Source organism: Theobroma cacao, chromosome 7, assembly GCF_000208745.1.
Source record: "Theobroma cacao cultivar B97-61/B2 chromosome 7, Criollo_cocoa_genome_V2, whole genome shotgun sequence".
Classification (NCBI taxonomy): Eukaryota; Viridiplantae; Streptophyta; class Magnoliopsida; order Malvales; family Malvaceae; genus Theobroma; species Theobroma cacao.
This window is the reverse complement of record NC_030856.1, coordinates 21586816-21614486: the sequence shown is the minus strand read 5'-3', so window position 1 is coordinate 21614486 and position 27671 is coordinate 21586816. Positions and strand designations below refer to the sequence as shown.

At 33.2% G+C, this 27671-nt stretch overlaps 2 long non-coding RNA genes across 6 annotated transcripts; both read left to right on the top strand.

The window, feature by feature from the left end:
- LOC18595026 lies at positions 2292-7117 on the top strand. 5 transcript variants are annotated; one of them, XR_001928596.1, is made up of 9 exons: positions 2292-3034; positions 3148-3257; positions 3323-3491; positions 3657-3712; positions 4875-4974; positions 5335-5645; positions 6348-6447; positions 6525-6694; positions 6842-7117. It is a non-coding gene; the product is annotated as an uncharacterized LOC18595026 (long non-coding RNA). The 5 variants fall into 5 exon arrangements; XR_001928597.1 differs by having other exon boundaries at positions 6812-7117; XR_001928599.1 differs by having other exon boundaries at positions 3327-3491; positions 6525-7117.
- Positions 11247-12232, top strand: LOC108662663. The gene is made up of 2 exons (XR_001928600.1): positions 11247-11359; positions 11996-12232. It is a non-coding gene; the product is annotated as an uncharacterized LOC108662663 (long non-coding RNA).

Here is a 27671-nt window from a genome sequence, read left to right as displayed (position 1 = left end):
CCTTGGTGCCGGCGCTGCTACTGCCACAGCCAAGGGCTTCGATGCTGGTGCCGGTGGTGCTGCCACCCATGCCTGGACAAGGGCTTTGCTGCCCGGTGCAGCTGTTGCCACGGCCGAGATCAACCTTGGTGCCGCTGCTGCCACGGCCGAGGTCAACCTTAGTACCACTGCCGCCGCCGCTGCTGGTTGGTGCTGCAGCTGCTGCCTCCCAGCCGCCAAGGTCGGCCTTGGTGCTGCTTCTGCTGGCTGCCAAAAGGTTCTTGGCCTTGCTGCTGCCGCTGCCGCAGCGGACATCAACGTTAACGTCGAAGTTTAACCTGGTCCTCTGTATTTCTTTCATCTTCTCTTCGAGAGAAGCGTAGTCGAAGGTTTATTAATAGATGAACTTGTGGGCTTCACAAGACACATCCTCTCCTAATTTAGCACTAATCAAGTCAGAAAACACCATACCCAACTAAGATACTTAAATCGAAGCTCTATTTGTACCATTGATTCCTACAATGAAGAGCCATTGCATCATAGCTGTTAAATCGAGATACATATCATGTTTCGAAATCTTATTTTTTAGTATTGAGTATCGAGAATCGTATTGTAAGATACGGTAAAAATTATTTAAATTAATTACAAATAATATTTATAGATTGCAAAATAAAAAATATTATAATTTTTTAATAGAACTGAAAATTATAAGATGTAAATCGAAAAAATGATTATTTGTTTAATTTAAACTTTTAACAATTTCCTTAAATAATATAGATTTTAAAATAAATTATATATTTTTTATATTAACTTATTAATTAAAAAATAAAAAACGTTTCTCATATTAAAATTAAAAGAGCGTTCGATTGTTTTTAAATTTTTTTGTTTAAGCTCTAACGATTGAAACTTATAAAATATAATTATTCATGTTTCAAACAAAAAAATAAAATACAAAAAAAATAAAGTTTTTAATAATCAATTATAAATAAGCTTATACGATACGCCCCATTTTTGATATTTGATAAAATGCAATACAACTATAAATACGTATCATCTTTTATTAATATCGTGACGCATCGTATACATTAGAAGATAACCTAAATGATCCGTATCACACAAGGATAAAATACATATACATTTTCTCTTTTACTGCTTAAGGAAAGTTATGCATGCGGGGACCAGAAAATGCTTATTTTAGGTTCGAATTTTATGTCTTTCTTTGCAAAATTTGAACAAGCAGTGCTTTTAATAAATGCTAACTTCTATCCATGCCATCTGAAACAATTAAACGGGTCAATCTATACTATCACATCTAGAATTTATAATACAAAAAACTACACTTTTTATGCATGATTTGACTGCGAAAACAATATTTACTAGATTAATTATTGGATTCCAGTGCATTAGGATCATCTTTTTCATTTTCTAATAACTTTCTAGTAAGTGAGATCTTTATGTTACCGTATACAAGTGAAGTGAAGACGGTTATCCTTACCTTCACACAGTGGATCTTTAGTCATGCCAATCATAACATTTATTTGTCTTTGATTGAAAAAAAAAATGATATAAATCACTATGACAAAAAAATTAATTTTTTTTCTCCCCTATCACATTGAGTTCTAATTTTCTTGGTTCAGGCATCCTTTACCATTCGAAAAGAAAATACAAACACTGAAGGATCCATTTTTGATATGCAGGGAATATGTTGGATAAATTTAATGCAAGTTTAATTGATATTAGAGATCGATTTAATGGTCGTAATCAAAGGCAAAAAAAATTAAATTGCATTGTGCAAGCAGCATGACTAGAACCCGAGATCAATAATACAATCACTAAGCAATTAACCACACAACCAACTAAACAGATGATGTTAAATTGCAGCCAAAAGTTGATATAACGACTGCCAGTAACAACTAAACCTTTTTGCAATCTTTTCTTGCACCCAAAAATCAAAAAAAAAAATTGCAATGGTTTCCTGCTATCAAGACCAATTTTGTCGTAAACAAAATCGAAACAATGGGAGGTCAAATCTTAAAAAAAAACAAAAAAAGAATAAAAATTCAAATTCAAAACTAAAATGAGGTTTTTTGGGATCAAAACGGCAGCAAACCGCCTTCGGCAGTTTGTCCATGCGTAGATCTCGAAAAGTTATGTGAATTCAAAAAAAAAATCACCCCGATCGGATAACCGAGCTTAAAGTTACGATCTTTTAAAGTTGAGACCACCTTGTGGCAAAAAAAAACAAAAAAAATGTAGCCCCTTTTAATTTAAACACAGCGTTGGGTTTAGGCCCGCCCAACAGTCCTCTTAAAGAGCAAAATGAACTAGAAACCAAAGACAAATTTTCCCCCTACGAGAAACCAACCCAGCTCCTACAAATTTTCCAAAAAATTAAAGTACAATCCAAAGACCCAACCCAAAAAAAAAAAGCAGAAACAGAAACACAAGGCTCCTCCTTGATAAATCAACGTACTAACCAGACATGCCCCCGCCAGCGAATCGGGGGGATGTCGTGTAATTACCAGGTATTTTGTTTAAATTCGTTATTCTTGATTTACGGTTGGCTTAAAGGCTGTTGAAGAATCTCAGAAGGACACTAATCGAGTAAGCTCTAAAAGAAATTTTGCGATTCCCATTGAATCCAGATTGCATTCTTCACTTCTGAATGTTCTGATCGCATCTCTCTGTCTTGGAAACTTCATTTGAAATTAATGTGTTGTGTACTTGAATCTAGTTGTTGTTGTTGTTGGGAAAATTGCATGAGAAGCAAGGGCAATAGTTGAGAAATCAAGGCAGAATCAGAGTGCCTTGAGGAAAGAGTAGGAAGACTTAATGGAAGTTATGTGCGACCGTGATGGGAGCCTGTTGATTATGAGAAGAAAGGGGTGCTGCTCTTTATATCGATTTTCCCTCTACTTTTCCTTTTTTTACATTTGAATGTTGTAGGTAGGCTGCTCTCTTAGAGAAGAAGATGATGGAAGTTAGGTTGGCTAAGTTAAGTAATCCAGCTTTAGATAACAATGCCAAAGGGGACACAGGTGGAACAATCAATCAGGTAGGACTCCATAATGCTACGCTATTAAGTAACGCCCTATGTCATCCCCCCGATTTTATATATGATAACCGTTGTAATTGATAAACCTTTTTGCACTATGTTCTATTCTGCAGTCAGTACAGGAGAGGGTCACATGGCTGAAGAAAAGACAAAAAGATTAACAAATGAGAAGGTCATATTGGAACAGACGATTTCTGGACTAGAATGCAAGAAAGATGAAGAGGTAGTATAGTCAGATTGGAATTGTGTTTGTGCAAATTCTACATATTAATTGGATTGATGGTTCAGACAGGCACTCAAAATGTAGGTGAAAATCCTCAAGAAGAGCCTTGAGCAAGAATGGAAACCCTTAAAGCTTTTTCAAGTCTCCGAGCTTGAAAAGGGTTACAAAAGAGTTGGCTGTTGCAGATTTTGCTGCAGTGCAGAATGATTAGAGGAACCGAGGGGAATGAAAGAGGTACTGGTTCTTTAAATTTTCAATTGTGTCCTCTATGTACGTACGGGATTTAGATATAAATTTGCCATAATCCTACAAGGAATTTCAATGTTTATGCCTTGTTGCTCACAATTCATTAGTTGAATCCATTTTTGCCTATCAAGTTTTATTATCCTCTCATCTCAGGATATTGATAGAAAGAATGAGCAAACTGCTGCTATCTTGAAGATGCAAGGGGAAAGGTCAAGTCATTTTTCAGTATATTATGACTTTGCATATATTTGAGTCTTGTGAAGTATTGACTCCGCATGTATTTGAATCGTTTTTCTGTTTTATATTTTACGAATCATTCGCACGAAGATGTTTCATCTTGATTGATGATTATGCTTCGGAGTTCAGCTCATCTACCATTGGCTATGACATGCTAACTCCTCCTGATCTTTATAGGGAAATTGGCTTGACAGGTTAGCAATACCTATGTGCGTTAATCTGTCGAGCCTGCTAGTTATGATGCAGAATTTATTTCTAAATGGGAAGTGTATTTTTTTTTTTCATGAATTATAAATGTTTTTCAATCCTGGACTTTCTTCTCCAGTTTCATTCAACTTCACAAATCATTTTTACTCATAACTCCCTTTCAAGCACATCTTCTCACTACTTTTTGGCATGCATGCATGCATGTGAAAGGCTTTAAAATTTCAGCAACCAAGTCTAATAAAAATATTAGAATATTAAACGATACATACTAATAGTATATGTCAAGACAACAAGTGATGTAGCCATTCTAACAGGCATTTCTCGTGAAGGAAAAGTTTTTAACTTTTTAAACATTACAGATCCTTCTTCTACTTCTGCTCCTTCTTATTATTTGGTGCGAGTAGAACAACGAAGGCCGGCAAGGCATAGCCGGCTAGCATTTTCCAATTCCATGAATCCATCAATTTTGTACAAACCCTTTTGATGTTTCTTGCCCAACTATTTCAATGTGCCAAAGCTCATGTTTATCTTTTAATATTCTAATATTCCATGAAGTCGAAGGGAGGCTTATATGTTTTTCAGATTCACCGTTCAACTATTTCAATGTGCCAAAGCTCATGTTTACCTCTGCGTTCTTTGTCGTGTCCACCCTTGTCCTTTAGAAAAGCTTCGATGTCCATGAGGGGAAGAAGATCTGGACACTGGTACCAAGAGCAGAGCATTTTCCACTGCTTTTAATCATCTTTGTTTTCTTTTTATAAGGATATTGTGCAAAGTTCAGGTGGGGAACTGCACCTTCTAGCTATAAGGATATTGTGCAAAGTTGCCGTTGATTGTGCATGAAAAAATAATCAGAATTCATGTCAGGCTTCTGATTCTTTCTGGACCAATGCTTCTTGAAATTCTGATTTTCAATCAATTGTGTAGGTGGAGGGTTTCTTAAGAGTGATGCAGATACAGATTAATTCTGCTGGAAAATCAAGTTCGAGAAAAGTTCACATTTGAGGATATGTTGTGTTTCCAAAAGGTAATCATATGCTCTTTTTGAACATAATTTTTATGTTAATCAAACTCTGAAAAATCGAAGTTAGAAGTATTAACTATCCATTCCAACCTCACTACTAAAAATCAATAGTGACCTTGTGAGCCAAGCAATAAAAATGTTCCACATAGTCTTGAAGTATATGGGAGTTGATTTATCTGAACGAGTAACTCCACTAAGCTTAGATGAACAGATTGAGCTTGTCGCAAAACTATATGAGCAAACTTTGAAGCGTGTTCAACTTCGAGATGAATTTTTTGCACATATTTTAAAACAATCCTTTTTTTTATGTATTCCTTGTGGCTTTCTTCCTGCCACTTATCTTCATTCATTTGGATGATACAGGCAAAACTTGATCAAAGAATGGGAGCTGATGTATTTATGTGCATCCTCCATGCCTCCTATCAAAGTCATAGGTGGATATTTATCTGAGTATGTTCACAATGTAGCGCACGGTGCAAGCACCGACTCTGAGGTCCAAACTCTTGCACTAAATACGTTCAATGCTTTGAAGCATTCTGTCAAAGCTGGCCTCTGTATTACAATACCAGCACGTCAGGAGATTGAAAGCTAACAACTATAGTGTTTTACTTGGATGAAATTTTTGGAGAAATAATTCAGAAAACATGGCAACGACTGTGCCTGATGCTGTAGAGGTACTATTTAGTATTCTCAACTTTATGTCTATCATCAGTGTAGGTGTAATTTTATTAGAGGAAAATAAATTAATCACATTTTTTCAGTCAAACTTATTGTTTATAAAGGCCAACTATCTATGATGTTTAAAAAGCCAAAGAGCTGGCTGTCATAATCCAAATACATTACTTAAAGTCATGACAAATTGATAGGTTTTAGCATTGGATATTTCTTGAGCCAGTGAGTGAAAAAAAAACCCTTCTTCTTTTATTTTGGTGGATAAGGAATTCCTTATAATTGTTTTTGCAAGCTAAAGACAAATTCACTGTGGTTGTTGCATTTTTCCTAGTTAGCGTTTAGAATAAAGTCACAATCCACCGCTTAACCAATTTTTTCCTTTACAGAATTCAAGTTCCTGCATGATATGATCATCTTTGGTAGGCTATAATCTTTAATATGAAACTCAAATTCTATGTTTTATTGGGAGGTTCTTTTATAATCTTTTGTTAGGTTGTTCCTTCGAATGCTATTAAAATTTGGCTCACTATTTTTTACCAAGAAATTAGGGTTAGAAATTTCTATTCTTGGCCTTCAACCTGTTTACTAAACATGGCAGCAGCTAGGCTTCCACACTGATAGGTGCTAATTAAATTTGATTAAGAAAGTTTCTTCTGCTTGGATGCCATTGATGGGTATACTCTATCTTCAAGTTCTTAAATCAGGAGATTCAGGGTATAATTAGGCTTTCAACTTATTCGAGCTTCAGCCTGTTTGAATGACGTAAAGTTGTTACAGGTTCCAAGTCTCCTGATCCAGGGAATGGTATCTATTTTACTTCTTGATTGTTTCCTGCGTAAAGATTGCTGACACTATTGTCTAATGCTCACTTATTGTCACAGAGGAATACATTGGGTTAGATGATAATAAATATATTGCCGATTTGCTGGCGGAATTCAAGGCAGCTAAAGGGGAAATATTACACTGTAAACTCATATTTACAAAGAAGCCATTTCAGGAGTCAAATGAAGTGGTAACGGACCCAATGTTTGTACAGCTGTCCTATTTTCAGGTATGTGATCTGGTTTGAATCAGTGTACAACAGCTTTAACATGATTGATATATTTCTAAACTGATACTTTATACCGCTACGACATGTTTATATTTTGGGCAATTATCCTAATGGAAGGGATGATGCTGCACATTGTCTGCTTTGCAGCTCTTGGTTGAGATCGGATTCGTTGGTAGCCCTGAATTGTGCACATAAGTTCTCTTATCCAGACTTCCTTTTGTCTAGCTATTTGAACTTCCAATACATGTATCGATACTGTTTTATTTCCTACTGTTTTTGGTGTCATAAGCATTACTGAATTGTTCTTTCGCTTTGGGGATTTGAGTTTTAAGAAAATTTGCTGAGTAAGGTAATATCATTTCAGTCACTAGAATACTTTATGATGCCTCTATCTATTAAACATTTACTCGCAAAATTAATTTTTCTTGGACGGCAACTTATAACGCTTTCTATCTACTCTATCTGCTGAGGCATCTATCTACATTACTGCATTATTCAGCCTTGTGAAAAAGAGGTAATCAAATACATCCATTACTCTTGGGCATCATTCTTTTTTTATTTGCTGCACACAATATTTTAATAATAGCATAGAGCAGAGGGTTTAGGGTAACAATACTAGGGTGTTGATGTTTAAAATATATTCAATCAATATAGAAAAGTTACTTCTGTACTCAATTGTGTGCTTTTTCTTGCTGTATTCAATTTTGTCACATGCATCCATCCCACTTTACTGTGTGTGCACATTCTTAAGCATTAGAATTCAACATGGTTGATATAGTACTCTATGTACTGCCATTAATTTTCTTTACATCTTGTTTAATTATGATTAGTTTCTTTTTGCATTTAGATGCTGTACATTATGGAGATAACAATTGGTTTTTATCCACGTCTTGACATAGTGTAACAATTATTCTTCTGTTGCCTCCTAAACATATTGATTTTTTGTTTTCTTCAATTTTCTTTTCTTTTACAAAAACCAAGATTGAGCACTGGGTTTTAACCAACCTTAATCCATACTATACTATAGGGCTTGCGCGTTGCAGCTGATATAATCAGTCTCTGTTCGCATGGGCATATCGATAAGTGTACTAGTTATACATCAAAGCTCAATTTAACTCCTCAAATAGCTTAAGTTAACATCATACTCACTTTATGTCAGATTTGGGGGTGTTACTACATACACGTCAATAATACTTATATTGTGTGTTCATTCATATCTCATTTAGTATGGGGAATTAGCATCACACAACCACATTAACTTAATATGCTTCAAGTACTTCATACACATTTGATTGAAGTGGTGGTTTTGGTACAAAACACTTCAAAGGACTTGTACTCTTTGTTGAAAATTAATACGTAGTAAGATATTTACATATACATAATAGTTTGAAAAGTATTTCAAAATCTTAGGTGCATTTTGTTGAAGATGACGATCAGAATGTAGTCATATGGCACGGAAAAGTATTTCAAATTGTGTCGGCGTGTACTCTTCAAGCATTGAGTTGATCATCACCAAACGTATACTTAACGTGCTAGCTTTTATTTCTTTATTTTCCCTTTAAATTTCATTTGGTTGTTAGGAGGCCTCGTTTTTTGTAAAGGCCATGTGCCTATAACATTTTGTCCATTTTGTTGGATGTGTTGAATCATCCAACGACATACAACTGTGTGGGTCCCTTTTTCATTTCTCTTAAGCTAGTTGTTAATGTTTTGCTTTCTTTTATTATTGCTTTGTATATAAAGCCTTTTCACCATTGCAATACAATATGTCTTCTAGAAAATTCTTCTTGGTTTTTCTCTTAATTCTTGTTAAACCTCTATTGGTATACTCTCTTTGAATTCTAACATGGCATCAGACTGTCTGATGATCTTAAGGGACTGTATGTTGTGTTAGTGTAGAAATATTACTGTTTTTGGGTCACATCTCATCGTTATAAAAAATCAACCTTGGATTCTGGTTGATAAGCTTGATAAATATAAAATTATTAGAGTTAAGTGGGTGTTTAGAACCAAAATTAACTCAGACGGCTCAGTTAATAAAAATAAATCTAGGCTAGTTGTGAAGGGATTCTTTTAGATGTATGGGGTGGACTTCTTTGAAATGTTTGCACTAGTAGCCAAACATGACACAATTAGGCTACTGGTGGCACTTGTAACCATGGAAAGATGGCAGATTTGGCACTTGGACATCAAATATGCATTTTTTAATGGGACAATCAAAGAAGACATTTATGTGGAACAACTTAAGGGCTTTATTGAACTTTGAAATGAAGGCAAAGTTTATAAGCTGATAAAGGCTCTCTATGGGCTTAAATAGGCCTCCAGGAATGGTATGAAAGAATGGATAATTACTTGAAGAATCAAGGCTTTATTGGGAGTGATAGTGAGCAAACAATGTATATAAAAAGTTTAGGTAATCTTATTTCTTTATAGTTTCACTCTATGTAGATGATCCATTCATCACTGGTCTTGATGGAAACTTTATAGATGACTTTAAGATTAAAATCAACAAGAGCATTATGGAAGTGCCGCGAGTGACTTGGGAAAAATGTCATATTTCTTGGGTTTATAGATTGATCAGAGAAAATATTGCATTATGATACATAAAAAAAAAATATGTTGCAGAGTTACTAAGGAAATTTATAATCGAGAGTTGGGTTTAGGGACAACACCACCAATAATTACTGGTACTAAGTTTAGCAAAAATTATGGAAGTGCAGAGGTTGATGAAACTCATTATAGGAAGGTGATAGGCAGTCTACTTTATTTATCTGCATCTAGACCAGATATCATGTATGCTACTAGCTTATTATCCAGATATATGCAAAAGCCATCAGAATTTCATTTGATTGTAGTTAAAAGGATTCTTTGATATATTAAAGGAACCTTAAGTTATGGACTATAATACCCCGTACTTTGATATGGTGACTAATAAAACTTATTGGATGCCAATTGAGGTTAATTATAATGTTTAGAAATGATGAAAGATAAAAGGAATGGTTTGGGATAAAATATTTCGCACATGAGGAAATAATAATAAAATAATAATTTTTTTCTAGAGAAGAATTTGCAAGATAAAAAGTGATTCGGAAGTCAATTGAGGCATAATAAGGTATTTTGGGTACCAAGGGGACAAGAGGAGACGAGGAAATTTTTGGAATAAAATATTATTTTATTAATAAAATAATATTAAAATATTAATATTTTATTCAGTATCAAAATTTTTCATGAAGAAGGAGTATATGGGCAACCTAAGTGGGGGAGAAGAAGAATGAGAAAAATTTTGAAGAAAAATGACGTTAATGGGGCTGCGTGTCTTTATTAAGTAAAGATAGCGCAGGTTAATAAATATTTTAAATATTATGGGGACACTGCGTTGGAGTACCAACTTCATACTTTGTTTGTACATATGTAGAAGAAGATAATAGAAGGAAATTGGAGTTAAATGAGTGTTGGGAGGACTAAATTAAAATGGAAATAAACTTAAAGGGTAAAATGGTAATTTTGCATAAAGTTTGGTCAAAGCTTCCAAAGAAAGCTTTGACTCTCATCCTTATTAGCCCAAAATAGTCCTTATCCTCCTAGCAAGATATTTTCTTCTTCATTCTTGAAGCTTCCAACGCCATTCTCCCATTCTTCCATGAAAAATTAATTTTCTTTCATTTTCTTTCCTTGTTTTCTTTTCATTTCTTTTCTCTTCTTGCTTCATTCTTCTCCCAACTTCTTGTGCACCAAAGTTACAACTTCTAACCCCAATTTCCAGCACATATAAACTCTAGGAGAAGAAGAAAGAAAAAGAGAGAAAGGAAGCAAAAGCTTGGTTTTGGTGATTCAAGCAACGAACGGGTTGAATTCTTGTTTTTGGCTTGAACAGTCTTTGAAAATGAGTTAGAGACTTAGAGAAATCTCTTGTGGCAGCAAAGATTGGCTTCATTGGAAAAAAATTGATAACATGTAAGCCAATAAACCCATGGGTACATGAAGAACTCAAAGTGGAACAAGAAAACGGTAAGCTTAACACTATGTTTTAAAGCCTACGGTTAGTTGAATATTGGGGGGAAATTATGGTTGTTGAAAGGATCTACTTGCATAAGCTAGTTGAAAATTGTTAAGATTGTATGACATGTCATTTGAAAGAAATGAAAAAGGAATATTGTGGATGGAGGATTGAGAAACAAAGTCTTAAAAGTTAGATAGATAACGATGCGTGTAAACTAAGAAATAATCGAGTGAAAGTGAGAATGATTGTTGCTGCCATATATGTGGATTATGTGTGAAAATATAATATGGATTTGGGTGGAAATTATTTAGAAAGGCTGAAGTAGACACGTGACATCATAATTAAGTTGTCGGTGATATAATTTAAGGAATTACGTAAGCAATGGATAAAAGTAATTTTAGTAAAAATGTATTAAGATGTGAGTTAATTGAAGATGGTTTCATGATAGGAGGAAAAATATAAATTTCAGTAAGGATTAATTGATTGAAGTGCTGCTCGTATACATATGTAATTAAATATATTGAGTTCGTATTATTGCTAGGAAGTGTAAAGATAAAGTTAGAGTATTATGGGGGCGTGCCTGAGTAAATAACGAGCGACCGACCAATGAAAATAGTTAGAGACACCTCCGAACAAATAGCAACTTAATATCTCGTTGTTGCCAGGTGAGTGAACTTGCATTAAAATGTTTTGGAATAAATGATTTTACGCTTGATTGAGCCACTTGAAATATTTTGTTGGTTTTTCTTTGAAAGTTGCATGAGAACAAGCCCTTGATGAAATGTTTTGATATTATGAGATACGAACATGATGAATTCATGAGTTTCTACATTATATTGATGTGTATATTATACATTAAATGATATTTTTGTGTGATAATTATGACCCAGCCATGTGCGGTGTAGGAGTGCACATGAGTTGGGCTGACCCAGCCATGTGCGGTGTATGAGTGCACATGAGCTGTGCTGACCCGGCTATGTGCGGTGTGGTAATGCACATAAGCTGAGACAGAGTTGGGGGCGAGTCCGGTGGTTATATATATGTTTATGTATGATATATATATATATATATATATAGGGTTTGAAAATTATATTGTGGTTGCATTGATTTTTAAATGTTAAAACTTAAGAAACGATTTCCACTTGATTTTCACCGCAGCAAAGATAGATTTCCATTGTGACAAGAAATTTAGTTAAATTGCATTGTCTACAACATAAATGCATCAAGATAGATTGATGCTTGTTCTCTTCCTATGTTCACTCACTGAGTTTATACTGACGTTTTTAAAATTCATGTTTTAGGTTTCCTGAGTTAAAGGTAATTGGATCCTAAGATGAGGTGCTTCTCCCTGTATATTGCTTGGTAGGTTTAATGTGACACTAAGTGTTATCAATCGTGTCCAAAGTCACTCCTCTGATGGTCAAGGTCCAATTATGTGTATGTGAATATTTAATGTGAACATTAAGAATCATTGTTAATCTATTAATGAATATATTGGTGGATGATGCCATTATGAATGTATGATTGGGTTTTATGAATCGTTTTCAAAGAAACGGTATTTGAACATTTCGAGCTTTGGATTCTAAAGGAATAGGGATTAATGTATAAGATCAATTAAGTAGTCTTACTTGGGCTTAGTGGGCTGAGCCCATTTGGGCCCTTGCACCGGTCATGGCCTGAAAATTGGGCTGTGATAGGTCTGAGGTATAGTAAAAGTGTGAATAAAAAACTTCAAGGCTTCTTTGATAGTGATTGGGTAGGGAGCTAAGAAGATTCCAAAAGTACTAATGGCTATTGTTTCTCCTTTAGAAGTGGTGTTTTTTCTTGAAACTGTAAGAAACAAGAAATTGTTGCTTAATCTTCAGCAGAGGCAAAATATGTTGCTGTTGCTTTTGCCACAAATCAAGCACTTTGGCTCAGGAAGATTTGGTTGGATTTGAAAGTCATTTAGCAAGAACCAATTGTCCTCTAAGTAGATAACAAATCGGTTATGGCTATAGTTTTAAATCCTATTAATCATGGAAGAACCAAACATATTCGAGTCAAATTTCATGCCATAAAAGAAACTGTTAACAATGGAGAAATTTCAGTTATGTATTGCGGCACTGAAAACCAAATAGTTGATGTTTTTACAAAAGGCCTGAGCAAGGAGAAGTTTGAGATTATTAAACACAAGCTAGAAATTTTCTATTTTAACCTTCAGAGGGTGTGTTGAAGATGAAGATCAAAATGCAAGCATATGGCGCGAAAGGTTTCAAATTGTCTGGTGTGTACTCTTCACACATTGAGCTAATCATCACTAGATCTGTACTTCACATGTTGGATTTTATTTCTTTATTTGCCCTTTAAGTTTCATTTGGTTGTTAGTTTGCCTTGTTTTTCGTAAAAGCCATGTGCCTATAATATTGTCCATTTTGCTGAGTGTGTTGAATCGCTCAACAGCATACAGCTGTGTGGGTCCCTTTTTTCATATCTCCTAGGCTAGTTGTTATGCAAAGCGTCCTCGTTTTGTTTTCTTCTATTACTGCTTTGTATATAAAGCCTTTTTACCATTGCAATACAAGTTGTCTTCCTGAAAATTCTTCTTGGTTTTCTCTCTTCATTCTTGTAATTGTTATATTTTCTTAGAATGCTAACACATTCACAACTCAATTGCATTTATAAAATAGTAAAGGGAAAACATATTCATGTACAACTTGGCGTTAAGCCATTGTGAAGATACCTAAGCATTGAGAAAGACACCAATTGTGATGAGGTTTTTAACTCCACTAAGGTGAATCACCAATCTTGATAAGGTTGGAAACCCCATTAAAGATACTAAAATAGCTAAAATCTCATTTTGGTTGGTCAAACCAAAGATACTAAAATCTCTTAATCTTTTGAAAAAAGCTTAGAGAAAACAAGCATTCCTACTCACTAAAGAAAATATGCTTTATTAATTCTTAACTTGAATGTCTTATAACTAAGCCTAAGGGTCCTATTTATAGTATTATAGACTCACATTTTAATAAAACTCTACTTTAAGTTGTCTAGTACAACTAAAGTAGTTAGCAAAAGATTTAAATAAAATAGGTGTTTTATTCCTAAATAAAACATGATTAGCCTAAAATCCTAGTACAAGTAAATTTAAATAAATTTTTTTTTTATTATACCTATAATTCCTATGGGAACCTAAATAATAATACACTTCTATATCACAAATCATCAAGTCATGTCTTTTAACTTTACATACTAAAATAGTTTGAAAATGGTGCATCCATTCTCCTAGACAAAAGCATGCTTCTAAGTCTTGCTATGTCAAACCTTGCTTATTCTAAAATACTTGAGCTTAGCAAAACCTATTGTAATAATTTCTAGTATAAATTCTTAATTTTTCGACAAGTTGTTTAATTTACAAATAGTAAAATCTTCAAATATTTTCCATTAAATCTGCATTAAATTCCTAAGCTTCAAACCCAATCTGTAAAATAATCAATCTTAGACATTCTCACCTTCACAACTTTCTTTAAGAACATAAACTCCCAAATCCTTAGTTCAAAAATGAGTTTAAAGAGCTGAAATTTACAAAATCCTAAAGCTAGGTCAAAATCTTGATATTAAAACTTAAAAATGTCAAAGCTTACCTTGAAATTAAGTTTGAAGGGTTGAAGGTTTGGAAAGGTTGGGAGAAGGTTTATGTGCTCTAAGGAACTAGTTAGAGGTTGAGAAAATGAAAATTGGAAAGAGTTGGTTGTTTTGTTTTTTTCCAAAGCTTGGAGCCTTAGGATTAACCCCTTGCAACTTGGGGTTCAATCCTTATGAGTTCTAGTAGCTTATTTTCATTTCCCATTTTGTAGGGATCAACTCCGTTGAAGTTGAAGTTAAGCTTGGAGAGTTGCTAGAGAGTTATTAGTAGTGAATTTACTTTTGTTTTGTGGCCATGATAGCCACTATTCTTATGTAGTGTTTTTTTTTTATATGTATGTGAAGTTCATGGACAATAGTTATTTTCTAGTTTGTAGGTTTGTACCATGAATTGACAGTTAAGTTCAGTTTTAACTTTTTCTCTTCTTCATGTATTAATGCTATGTTGGAGGTATGAAAGAAAGTGTGTTAGCCTTCTTTCTTTTGTAGACAACTTTTATTTTAATTTTTTTTGCTTGCTTTTATTCTCTATTTTCTTGTCAAGTTCCAACATGGTATCAGAGTTGCCTCAAGGATCTTAAGGGACCTTTATAGCACAAACAATATCATTTATTATTTTTTCTTCCTCAAATAGTCCCTGTTTATCATCCTTCTTTTCTTTGTCTTTTTATCTTTAAAAAAAATCTCACTGGAATCTTATTGTCTTTACTATGGTATCATTTAGCTTTAATGCAACAGCACCTTCTATATTCGCAGGAGAATATTATGCGATATGGGCTGTGAAGATGAAAGCTTACCTTAGAGCTTTTGATTTATTAGAGATAGTGGAGGTGGGAGGTGATCCTCTAGTGATGAGGCATGCTGATCCCACCATTGCTCAACTTAAACAGCATATTGAGGAGGTAGCAAGGAGATATAAAGCACTTTCTTGCATCCAATTTGCTGTATCGGATGCCATTTTCATAAGAATCATGACTTGTGCTAACCTAAAAGAAGCTTGGGATCAATTGAAGAATGAGTTCCATGGGAGTGAAAGAACTCAATAGATGCAGGCTTTCAACTTGCATAGAGAATTTAAGATCTTTAGACTGAAAGTGAAAGAGGATGAGACAATTAAAGAGTATTATGATAAAATCATGAAGCTTTTTAACCAGTTAAGGCTGCTAGGAGAGGATTTATCCGAGAGGAAAATTGTGAACAAAGTCTTGGTTAGTCTTCCAGAAAAGTTTGAGGCAAAGATTTCATCACTAGAAGACTCAAAGGACCTCTCTCAACTCATGGTTACTGAACTAGTGAATACTCTTCAAGCTCAAGAGCAAAGATGCTTCATTCAAAATGATGGACAAGTTGAAGGTGCTTTGATGGTTAAAAGTCGTGGCAAAGTAGTAAGCAATAGTCAAAGAAGATATGGCCATGATAACAAGGAGAAAGACAAAAGAAACAATGATGAAAAACAAGGACAAGATAAAGCCAAGTTCTAACCATGTTCATATTGCAAGAAGCGTAGCCATTTAGAAAAATTTTGTTGGTATTGCCTCAATGTCAAATGCAGCTATTGTAATCAGATGGGACACGTTGCGAAAGTCTGTAAGGCTAAGGCGAATAATAATGAAGAAAAGGTTACTGTAGTGGAGGAGAAAAAAGATTGCGATGAAGCTCTGTTTATGATTAAGATAACAGAGAAACACACAATGAATGATGTTTGGTTGATAGATAATGGTTACTCCAATCATATAACTAGTCATATGGAAATTTGCCCTGAAGTTCGCTGCAGCGAGAATGCCTTTCCGTTGAAACGAGATTCGCTCTGCTATGCTTGCCTTGCTTGAATTTCCTAAATGTTTTAAAATGAGTTGAAAAACAGCATGCCATCAAGTTTTGTTCATAATATACAAAATTGCATTGTTTTTAAACGAGTGCATCATATTTTCGAAAGGCATTCTATATCGTTTGCTTGTTCCCTTCTTATGTTCACTCACTGGGTTTATACTCATTCTTTTCAACTTCATGTTTTTCAAATTTAGAGGTAGTTGGGACCTAGACTAAGGCATCCACTGACATTCACCTTTTGGTAGGTATTATGGCATTCAGCAGCTGTACCTTCACCTAAGGTCACTCTGCTGGAAATCAAGAGTCTTTTTTTGCCTGTGTATACGTACAAGTGATGTAAACCACTAAGATACATATTGTAAACAATATATGCTTATTTTGATTAATGTTGCCACCATGAGTTGGCAATGGGTGACATTATTTTGGGTAATATAAATGTAAGTAGTTGGTTGCCATGTTATTATTGTTGAAATAATCGAAGTTGAGAATTATGAAATATGGCATTTAAAATGCTGGATGTAGCGATGAACAGGATCACATAAAAAGGCTTGCTTGGGCTTGGTGGGCTATGCCCATTAGGTCCATGCGCCTGTCATGGCCTGGGAATTGGGCCATGACAAAGATTCGATTCTTGAAGAATCCCATAAAAAGTGGGGATTAATCACTATTCGCTTGAGTTGCGACAAGCACTATTCAAAGATGTGAGTGAGGCGGAACACAACTTACAAAGCGTTAGGAACTCAAAATAATGGGAGTTAAACCATTATTTGTTTGAATGGGGCAGACACCACTCAAAGTTATGAAATGTTTATGTTGAGATAGGAAAACCTTATGAAATAATGATAATGAGTTTGTGTTATGTTGAATGAAAGTTATTATGGTGATATATACCAAAACACATATGTTATGTTGAATGAATGTTATTGATGTGATACATACTAGAATGTGATGGTTGTTAGCTTGGTTAAATTGAACTCTAGTCCACGGAATGGTATCGTAGAATAGAACTTAAAGACAATGGTTATGCATACTGATAGATTCCTTACGGAAATGGATTTTTCAAGTGTTTCAAAGGTTTTTCAAACGCAATTTGTTTCCAACAATTTATGCAAAACTTGTTTTCATTAAATGTTATTGGGAATGGATTTAACTGTCAGGTTTCATGAGTATTATGGGAATTAAGATATTTTAATTAATGACATGAGATTACAAATGCATGAATACGAAAAACTCTTCCCCATTGATTTGTCCCCTTTCTGGTATCTACTCACGGAGTTTTTGTTATTCACATTATTTTCTCTATTTTTTGTTTTACAGATCAGTGACTAGTATATACCTTTGTTTCAAAGACGAGCTCTTGGTCTTCTTTTTTTAGTAGGTGTCTAACATCTTACTCGATGCCTAAAGTGTCGGGTCATGTTCTGCTGACGAGTCGATCTTTATGTTATGGTTATTTGAAGATGTTTATGATGTAGTCAATGATTGGCATGTATCTTATGAATGTTATGTCTACACATGCAAAGCATGACTCAAGAGCCTATATAGATACTCGAGGGTGCAAATGAATGTTCTTATTATAAAATGTATGAGATTATGATACTTTGATGACTATGTGAAATGAATGCACTTAGATTGTTTATGTTGAAAATTTTTATAACTGTATATAGTTGCCGATGGATGAATGCATGTGAATGGTATGTTGATTGCCTTACGTATTACGATATTGGTTAATGAATCGTAATGAGTACGAATGTAAGGAAGCTTGCTTGGCCTTAACATGCTATACTTGTTTGAGTTCATGCATCAGTCACAATCCCTCCATAAGACGAGATGTGATAGATTGCCCATCAATGCGAGGAACATTAAAATGTATCGACCTTTGAGTATTATAGATGTCCCCGTCTCTATAAATACAATGGCTAGGAACATTTAGGATACATGACTTTTAACTCATGAGTCTTGTCCTCCCATTTGTTTCCTTTCCTAGCATTGTTTTTAAAATTTTTCTTAAAACTTCGAACTTTATCTGTCAACTGAGTTTTGTTAACATTACTATGAATCGATTTTTGGTAAGAATCATAAAAAGCATTCATATTAGCACAGGGTCAACCTTTTTCTTTGAATAGTAGTTTAATATACACTTCAACATGATAATTTATAAAATTAAGTAAAAAATTGGACATAAAAGTCAATATAAGCAAAGCTAAATAAGTGAAAAATTCCTTTATTTTTCCTCTAAAGTTGCCTTATTTTCTCTCTCAACCGTCTATAATCCATACTTTAGAAGAACTTTTTTCAAGTTAGCAATGCCAAAGCTCTTATCAAAAGAACTAACCTCTTATGAAATATATGATCAATTGAAAAGTAAGCATGAGTCGTTGAAATAGTTAGCCATCCAACCTACAAACAATTTCTTCACAAGAAATGAGCTAGATTTGTTATCATATCCAATAGTTAAGATGATGGATAGGACATATCCTGTTTGAAATGGTAATCATGTTGTTTTTATTTATTTTCATATGACAGCAACATTGAACCTCTTATTAAACAAACTAACCCATCTCTTAAACCCTTAGCCATTAACATTCGTTAGCTCATAACCATCCATTTTCTTCTTAGGCAAAGAAAGCAACTTTATTTTGAAAGCAGTAAAAGCTTTTGTATTTCCCTTCGCTTTCCCATTCTACTTAATGGTAAAAGATTCTTGTTTCCACTAATTTTTTTAATATATATTTTGTTCGTTAAGTCGAAAAGTTTTTATTCATTAGTCTTGTCTTCCCCTTTGTTTCCACTAATTGATTTCTAAACATTGTATTTCCATTCACTTTCCTATTCAACTTCATTGTAAAAGACTCTTGCTTTCACTAATTCTTTCTTTAGCTTATATTTTTTTTTCGAGAAGTCAAACTTTCTACAAATGTGTCTTGTCCTCCTCTTTGTTTCTTTTCTTAGCATGGTTTTCAAACTTTTGTTAAAACTCCAAACTTTATCCATCAACTAAGCTTTGTTAACATCAGTATAAATTGGTTTTTTAACGAAATCTTAAAATGCATTCAAATTAGCACGAGGATCAATCCTTGTCCTTCGAATTGTAGTATAATATATGTTTCACCATGAAAATTTGTAAAATTAAGTAAATAATTAGAAATAAAAATTGATATAAACAAAGCTAAATATGAGAAAAACTAAGTGCAACTTACGTGCGTCATTACTCCAATCCATGCTTTAGAACTTGTTTTTCCAACCCAAAACACCAAACCTCTCACTATAGAACTCAACTTTTATGAAATATATGACCAATTGAAGACTAAGCAATAGTCATTGAAATGATCATCTACCCAGCCTGCAAACAATTTCTTTGCAAGAAATGAGCTTGATTTATTATCATATCTAATAGTTATAATAATGGATAAGTGAGATCCTATTTGAAAAGATAATCATGTTCTTTTTTATTTATTTTAGTATGATAGTAAAGTTAGTGAAGGTTTGTACCTTGTTTCAATACTAAAAAATTATCATTCCACTAGCTAAAAAAACTTTTTTTAAAGCTGATAAACAGTTAATATTTTTCCTTTGTTCCTGCTAACATGATTTGAGTCCACTATGTAGTAAGTTATTTTTGCTTGCATATTTCTTTATCTAGTTAACTTATTTGTTAGAAATTGGTTGATTTTTTCTCTAGGAACCCCAGGGCCTCAACAAGTTGTATGGCTTGTAAGAAATATTAGTTCAAACTCCGATCATTTTGAAATATCTTGTGGCTCACGACCAAAACAACCAGCCTCTGCTCACCCAACATTCGGAGTTGATGTTGTTAATTCGTCATTTACTTTATTGAACTTGATATCAAATCCTACAAAGCGGTCTCGTAATCTCAATCAACTATTTATGTAAGCATAAAAATATGTGCTTTAATTGAAGGAAGGTAGATTTAAGATAATATTTTGATTGCTAATAAAGCTTTATATTTTTTGAAACATAAAAAAAACAAAAATCAAGTATGAAAATTGGAATAAAAATCGATATAACTAAACCTAAATATGGGAAAAAAAACTTATTATTTTTAACTTTAGTGCATTGTTCCTTAGTTTTCCTCCTAATCTGCCTTATTTTCTCACCCAATCATTTCCAATCCAAACCTCTTATCAGATAAACTAACTCCTCTTAACAAAATTATAAATTTTTTTTTTCAGCAAAAGGATAAACCTTTTCATTTTTTGCATAGTTGGTCTAATATAACATTTAACACAACAATTTATAAAATTATTTACAAAAACAAAATAAAAATCAATAAAACAAAAGCTAAATGAGGAGAAAAACTAATTACATGCAACTGACGTGCATCGTTCCTTGATCTAATCTCTTCCAAAGCTACAATATTTCCCTCCTAATCATCTCCAATACATATTTTAGAACTTTTTTTTTCAAGCCAGTAACACCAAATCTTTATTAAATAGATTAAACCCACTCTTAAACTACTTTTTATCAACATTTATTGGCTCATATTATCAACATTGTTCATAGATTAAAAGAGCAACTATGCTTGCAATGCAATAAAAAATCTTATTATTTCCTTTTGTTTTCTTATTCAACTTGGTAGCAGAAAACTCATTTTTTTCCACTAATTCCTTTTTTACGCGATATATATTTCTACAAGTTAAAAGCTTTATTCTCAATAGCCTTATAAAATGTCTTGTCCTTCCTTTTGTTTTCCTTTCATATCATTGCTTTTAAACTTTTTTTTAACCTTCTAACTTTATGTAATGATTAAGCTTTGCTAATATCAGTACGAATCGATTTCTTAACAAAATCAATAATATATATTGATATTAGCAAAAAGGTGAAACTTTTTTTCGCATAGTAGTCTAATATAGCTTTCAACACAACAATTTATTAAATTAAAAAAATTGAAATAAAACTTAACATAACCAAAGCTAATTTTGGGGAAAAACTTATTACATACAGTGTCCATGCGTCGTTTCTCCATTTCACCTCTAAAGCTACCCTATTTTCTTGCCTAATCATTTCCAATCTATGCTTTTAGAACTTCTTTTTCCAAACCAGCAACATCAAACCTCTTATCAAACAAACTCACCTAACTCTTAGACCCATTCTTACTAACATTCATTAACTCCCTACTATCAACTTTTTTTTTTCAGATGAAAAAAAACTCTACTTCAAATGTAGCAAAAGTTTTATTATTGCTTTTCATTTTTCCATTCAACTTAATGGCATAAGACTTATTTTCTCTACTAATTCCATAGTTATCTAATATTCTTTTGACAACTCAAAAGCTTTCGGCTCATGGGCTTAAGAAAATGTCTTGTCTTCTTATTTTTTTTCCCTTTCAAAGTATTGTTTTCAAACATTTTCTTTAATCTCTTAACTTTATTTGTTAATTAAACTTTGCTAACATCAGTTTGAATAGATTTTTTAACAAAATCATTAAATGCATTCATACGAATACATGGGTTAAGCCTTTTTTTTTCGCATAATAGTCTAAGATAACTTTCAATGCAGGAATTTAAAAAATTAAGAAACAAATAGAAATAACCATTATAACCAAAAATAAATAACCAAAAAAACTACTTACATGCAACTTACTTGCGTCATTCCTCCATTTCTCCTTCAAAGCAACTTATTTTCTTTCCTAATCATATATAATCTATACTTTATAACTTTTTTTTCCAAGCTAGTATCACCAAACCTTTTATTAAACAAATTAAACCAACCTTTAAACCCCTTTCTTATCAACTTCCATTGACCCCGACTATCCATATTGTTCTTAGGTGAAAAAAGTAACTATGCTTTGAATGTGTTAACTATCCCTTTATTTTCCCATTTGACTTAGTGTCAAAAGCCTAATTTTTTTTTGCTAATTCCTTTTTTACCTTATATTTTTTCAACAAATTGGAAGCTTTCTACTCAATGGCTTTAAAAAAAGTCTTGCCTTTCATTTTTTTCCTTGTACATAATTGCTTTTAAAGTTTTTCTAACCTCCTAATTGTATCCATAACTAAGTTTAGCTAATGTCAATATGAATTGATTTTTTAACAAAATTATAAAATACATTCATATCAGCACAACGGTCAACCCTTTTTTTTTTTTTTTGTTTACTAATCTAATAAACCTTTCAACGCAGCAATTTATAAAATTAAAAAAGAAAATTGAAATAAAAATCGATAAAACTAAAGCTAAATAGGGAAACAAAAACTTATTATGTATTATTTTCGTATGTGATTCCTCTATTTCTCCATAAAAGTTGTTGTATTTTCTTTCCGAATCATATTCAATTCATACTTGAAGAAGAAAACAACTCTACTTTCAACGCAAGAAAAGATTGTATATTTCCCTTCGCTTTCCTATTCAACTTAATGGTAAAAGACACTTCTTTACACTAATTCTTTTTTTAGCCTATATATTTTTTGACAGGTTGAAAACTTTCAACTCATGAGTCTTGTCCTCCCCTTAATTTCCTTTCCTAGCATTGCTTTCAAACTTTTTCTTAAAACTTTGAAATTTATCCATCAATTGAGTTTTGTTAACATTAGTATGAATCGATTTTTTAACAGAATCATAAAATGCATTCATATTAGCATAGGATCAATCCTTTTTCTTTGGATAGTAGTCTAATATACCTTTCAATGCGACAATTTATAAAATAGAGTAAAAAATATGAAATAAAAAAAGATATAAACAAAGAAAAATATAAATAAACTAATTAAGTGCAACTTACATGCATCATTTCGGCCATTTTCCTCTAAAGCTACCTTATTTTCTCCTTTAACCATTTGCAATCCATACTTTAGAATTTTTTTCCAAGCCAGCAACACCAAAGCTCTTTGTCAAAGAACTAACCTCTTATTGAATGTATGATCAATTGAACAGTGAGGTCGAGTTGTTGAAATAGTCAGTTAGCCAACCTACAAACAATTTCTATGTAAGAAATGAGCCTGATTTATTGTCATATCTAATTACTAAGATGACGTGTAGGGGAGATCTTCTTTGAAATAGTAATCATGTTCTTTTTATTTATTTTCATATGATAGCAACACCAAACCTCTTTTTAAACAAACTAACCTATCTCTTGAACCCCTACCCATTAACATCTGTTGGCTTCCCATTATTGGTCCTAATGGAGTGTTAAAGGAAAGGTGAAAAGCATTTAAAATTTTAAGCTCAACCCTTTTTGAATGATAGAGCTTTTAGCCGATTAAAGAAAAATGAATGTAAAGCTAATAATGACTGAAATACACCAAGTAAGGAAGGGTAAAAAGTATTGGACAATGCAAGACTATTTGTAATGGTTCGATCCCTTGACCTACATCCACTATCTTGATCTTCCAATCAATGATTTCCAACCCAACTTCATTATAATGGCGTAATCAACAACTTCCACCAAGCTTTTACAAGGTGAGCTCTCAACCAAGCTCTAATCCGTCACAAGAAGTTTTAGAGTGCTTAACACACTCTAATTTTTCAAGAAAGAGAAGAAAAGAAGTACAACAAAGTGCCTTTACAAGTCTAGACAAATTATAATCAACCTCAAACACTTTTTCTAGATATAGAATGAAGAACAAGTGTTTTAGTGAAAAATAGTTTTCGTTTTGCTCAAAATGGCTATTCTCTCATCAAATCTACTTTTTTTTTTTACTGTTGGAGCTTCTTTTTATACCTAGGGAGTCTGATTTTACTATTGAAGATAGTTTTAGCCGTTAGAAACAACTTTGATGCACTTCTAGTGTTATTTTATCCTCTAGTGTTTAAATTCAAAAAGGAAGACAGATTTTGGCTAACCGATTACAGGCAGCTCTAAACAATTATAGCTTTTTTGCCTTGCACTGTCTTGCTGTTAAGTTTTCTGCACTAATGGGTTACAAGAGACTCTAATTGATTACGAACTTTCTGTTTCATTATTCTTTACACAATAGTCTTCCTTTAATTGGTTAGCTCTTCCCTTAACTGATTGAAGCTATATTTCCTTCAACTATAACTGGTTAAAATCAACTAGAAATTCTTCAAATTTTGAACTTCTCCATTTTGACTCATTTCAACGGTCAACTATATTTTCAAACTTGTTTTTCGCACATGAATATACTAGGACCTTGTGCTCTAACCAATTAACCAGGCTTCTTAACCAATTAGCATATTTCTGTTTTGCTTCAGCTTATCAGAAAGCCATGCCTTAATTGATTAAGGTCCCTCATTAATAAGTTGCTAAGGTTTTGTTTTTGTTCATGAGTTTGCTCCTTCCCTCTTTGACTGATTAACTCTTCTTTAAACTTAGCAAGCTTCTTGACTTGCCTTTAATTACCAATTTTGTTAGGGGAATCAAACTAAATCCTGCACACTTAAATAACAAGATTAGACATTAATGAATGAGGAAGGTTTTGTTATCATAAAAAATGTATCGAGCCAACATTCTCTCTTTTCTTTTATGATGACAAAACACTCCTAGATTTAAGAGTGTAGTGTCTGTATATAAGAATAATTTATGTGTAGATTTGGGATTGCTCCCCTTGAGTATGTACTCCCCCTAAATGTGTGTCTTAATAAAATTATCCAATATACAAGTATGGGAAAATAAAATCATGAACCCATTCAACCATGAAAACATAAGCCATATAAGCATAAGCACAATTCCAATAAACTAAATAAACCACATAAACTATTGTTCATAGCTTAGCATAAACATTGTTTAAAACACACCATAAAACATACCAAACCAGATACAATAAAAACATATGTTAAAGATTGAGTTCATCATTCCTATAAACTCTACTTCTTGATCCTATTTTCTTATCTTCTTAGTTTTCTCCCCTTTTTGGCATCATTCAAGAAAAGTCATAATTTGAATCAGATAAAGGTGAGGACTCGTCAATGCCAAAAATGAACATTGAGAGGTTTGGAAGAGGAGCAGGATGAGGAGTCTGATGAGGATGAAGTGGACCAGATAGGTTGGGGTGCTGCAAGTTTAGAAGGCTTTTGAGTGGAGGTTAATGCCAGTCTAGTAGACTTTCTTATTCTGAAGGTTTTATCTTTGTAGCTATAGATTTTTTCCCCTTTCCTGCAGTTTGCTTGGCGATAAGAGCAGTATCAATAGCTTTACCCTTATTGGATTTACTTCTCTTGTAGTTTGTTTTGTCTTTTGTGGAGATGACTGAACTTCTTGATGCATCTCTGCTTGTTGTTGTGCTTGATCAGCTTTAGCCTCCTTGAGAATATATATAATAAAGTCAAATGCTAGTATTTCTTTAGATTCTTCAAGAGAACTTGCACCACTCTTCCACAAGTTGAGTGCTCTTTCTCACATTGGAGTTTCTTCTCCACTTCTTTTCCTTGTTCAAGTTCTTTTTCACCTTTTCCATCTACCTTTTCTTGGCCTTGTTTTGTTTACCTTTTCCTAATTTCCTCTTCAGGTTTAGCTTTTTTGTTTTCATAATTCCCCATTTTATTCAAAACCAAATCTTTAGTTTTAGGCATTTCTTTTCTAGTTTCCCCTTCATGATCAGAAGTTAGAATTTCAAATTGTTCTGTAGCAATCTTTTCACTAGATTGACTTGGAGCAGTGGCTAGAGCTTCTAGGGATTTTTCTTCCTTGGCTTGATGAAATAGGGTTCAAGTTGCTGAAGCTTCACTTCAATCTTTGTAATCTTTACAACTTGATCAATTAACGTCCCATCGATTGTCATGAGAAGATTAAACATCATGCCACTTGGAGGAGGGTTTGATAGACCTTGGTGAAGGGCGTTAAGGGATTATTAGTTGGAGGGTCATAACCCATTTTCAGCACACTACATAAAAATATCCCCTGACCCTTGTTTTTGGTCAAATCAAATTGAAACCTTACATTCCAGAATCTTTTCTTTTTCACCAGAGTTGTAAGAATGTTGCCAAATGGCAAGTTTGCTTTATCCCCCAACAAGGTTGGCCTAATTCTCTTTACCATATACTTTCTCACTTTTACAATTTCATTGAAAACTACTTCCATCAACCACAAGTCCTGTGCACTCACATAACTAAAACTGCTATTTTTTTCATGCAGAGTGGTTGCTATGAAATAATAGAGTATCCTAGACTAAGCACTCTTAATCTCACTAGCATTGCTCCTGGAAGGAAACTTCTCATTTTTTCTAATTACAATCTCCCAAAGATGGCTTGGATCATATTTCTCAAGCATTTTGTACTCTTCTATCAAACTCTATTTTTAGGAATTCTTTTAAATCTTGAGCATTGATTTGAAAATTTCTACCATTTAAAACCCCCTTAAGCTATCTTTAGCAAACTCATCATGATCTTGTAATTCAGTTTTGTCAAAAACAATGCTAGAGTAAAGTTCTTTAACTAAGGTGGAGCTGAACATCCTATCTCCAAATGTACTCATGAACTTCAGTTTTAATGTTTCAACACAATTTTCTAAATTATCTACCACTGCAGGAGCATCATTAAAACTAGCCTTATCAAAAAACTTCCCATAAGAAATTATAGCATTCTCAATCTTTCTAAATCTATAAGAATGCAAGTGACTTCAAAATCAGGAAGATGAATCACTATTTTTGCTTGTGGGGGCTCTTGCCTCCGCTGATCCTTTCCCTTTCTCTGTCACCTTTTTTTTGCTTCCCTTTTTTCTTTTCTGCTCAAGATGCTTTGATTTTTCCTTTCTTTTTAAGGGAATATGATGGAGAATCATCAGCTTTCCTTTTTCCTTTTCCCTTTTCAACTACTTTGTGGGTAGGAGAAATTTTTGCCATGGGATTTTCTTTCCTAGGACTTCTTGGGTTTTAAAGGAACATAGAGAGAGGAAAATCTAAAGGCTCCTGGATATTGATTTTCAATGTAATTGACTCTTTAAGTCAGTGAAGGGTCTTTTATGGGGAGTTAATAACCGGTTACCTATGTTTTGAGTGTGTGGCTTCCCGTACCACCTGCTTAGGGTTTTTTTTTAGTTTTCAAAATTTCTCATGCCATTGTCCTTTAACTGCCGTAAGTCTTCTAATTGATTAGCTCATGTCTTAATCAGTTACTATGTTTCTAACCTAAAGTTTTCTAGAGGGTTAGGTTTGCTTTAATTGATTACAAACACCTTTAACCGATTATGAACTTACTAACTTACTTAGCTATCCTAGGATAGAAATGTTCTAATCGATTAGAATGGGGTCTTAACTAATTACAATGATCCTTATTTCTATTTTACCTTTCCTCTAACTCACACAATCATCTAGCAATCAATTATATCAAGAAGTGAGCAGAATTATCACAAGACTTATCATAAAAAACATGATCAATTTTGCAGAGATAAGAGCTCATTGGCATCAATTATTGCTAAATCTCTCCTAATTTTATAAAATTGTTCTTCATTCAATGGATTTGTGAAAATGTCAGCTAATTGATGCAAGGTATCTACAAAATCTATTTCGATATCTTCTTTAAGCATATGATCTCTAATCAAATGTTGTTTTATTTCTATATGCTTGGTTCTAGAGTATTGAACAAGATTTTTGGAGATATTTATGGCACTCATAT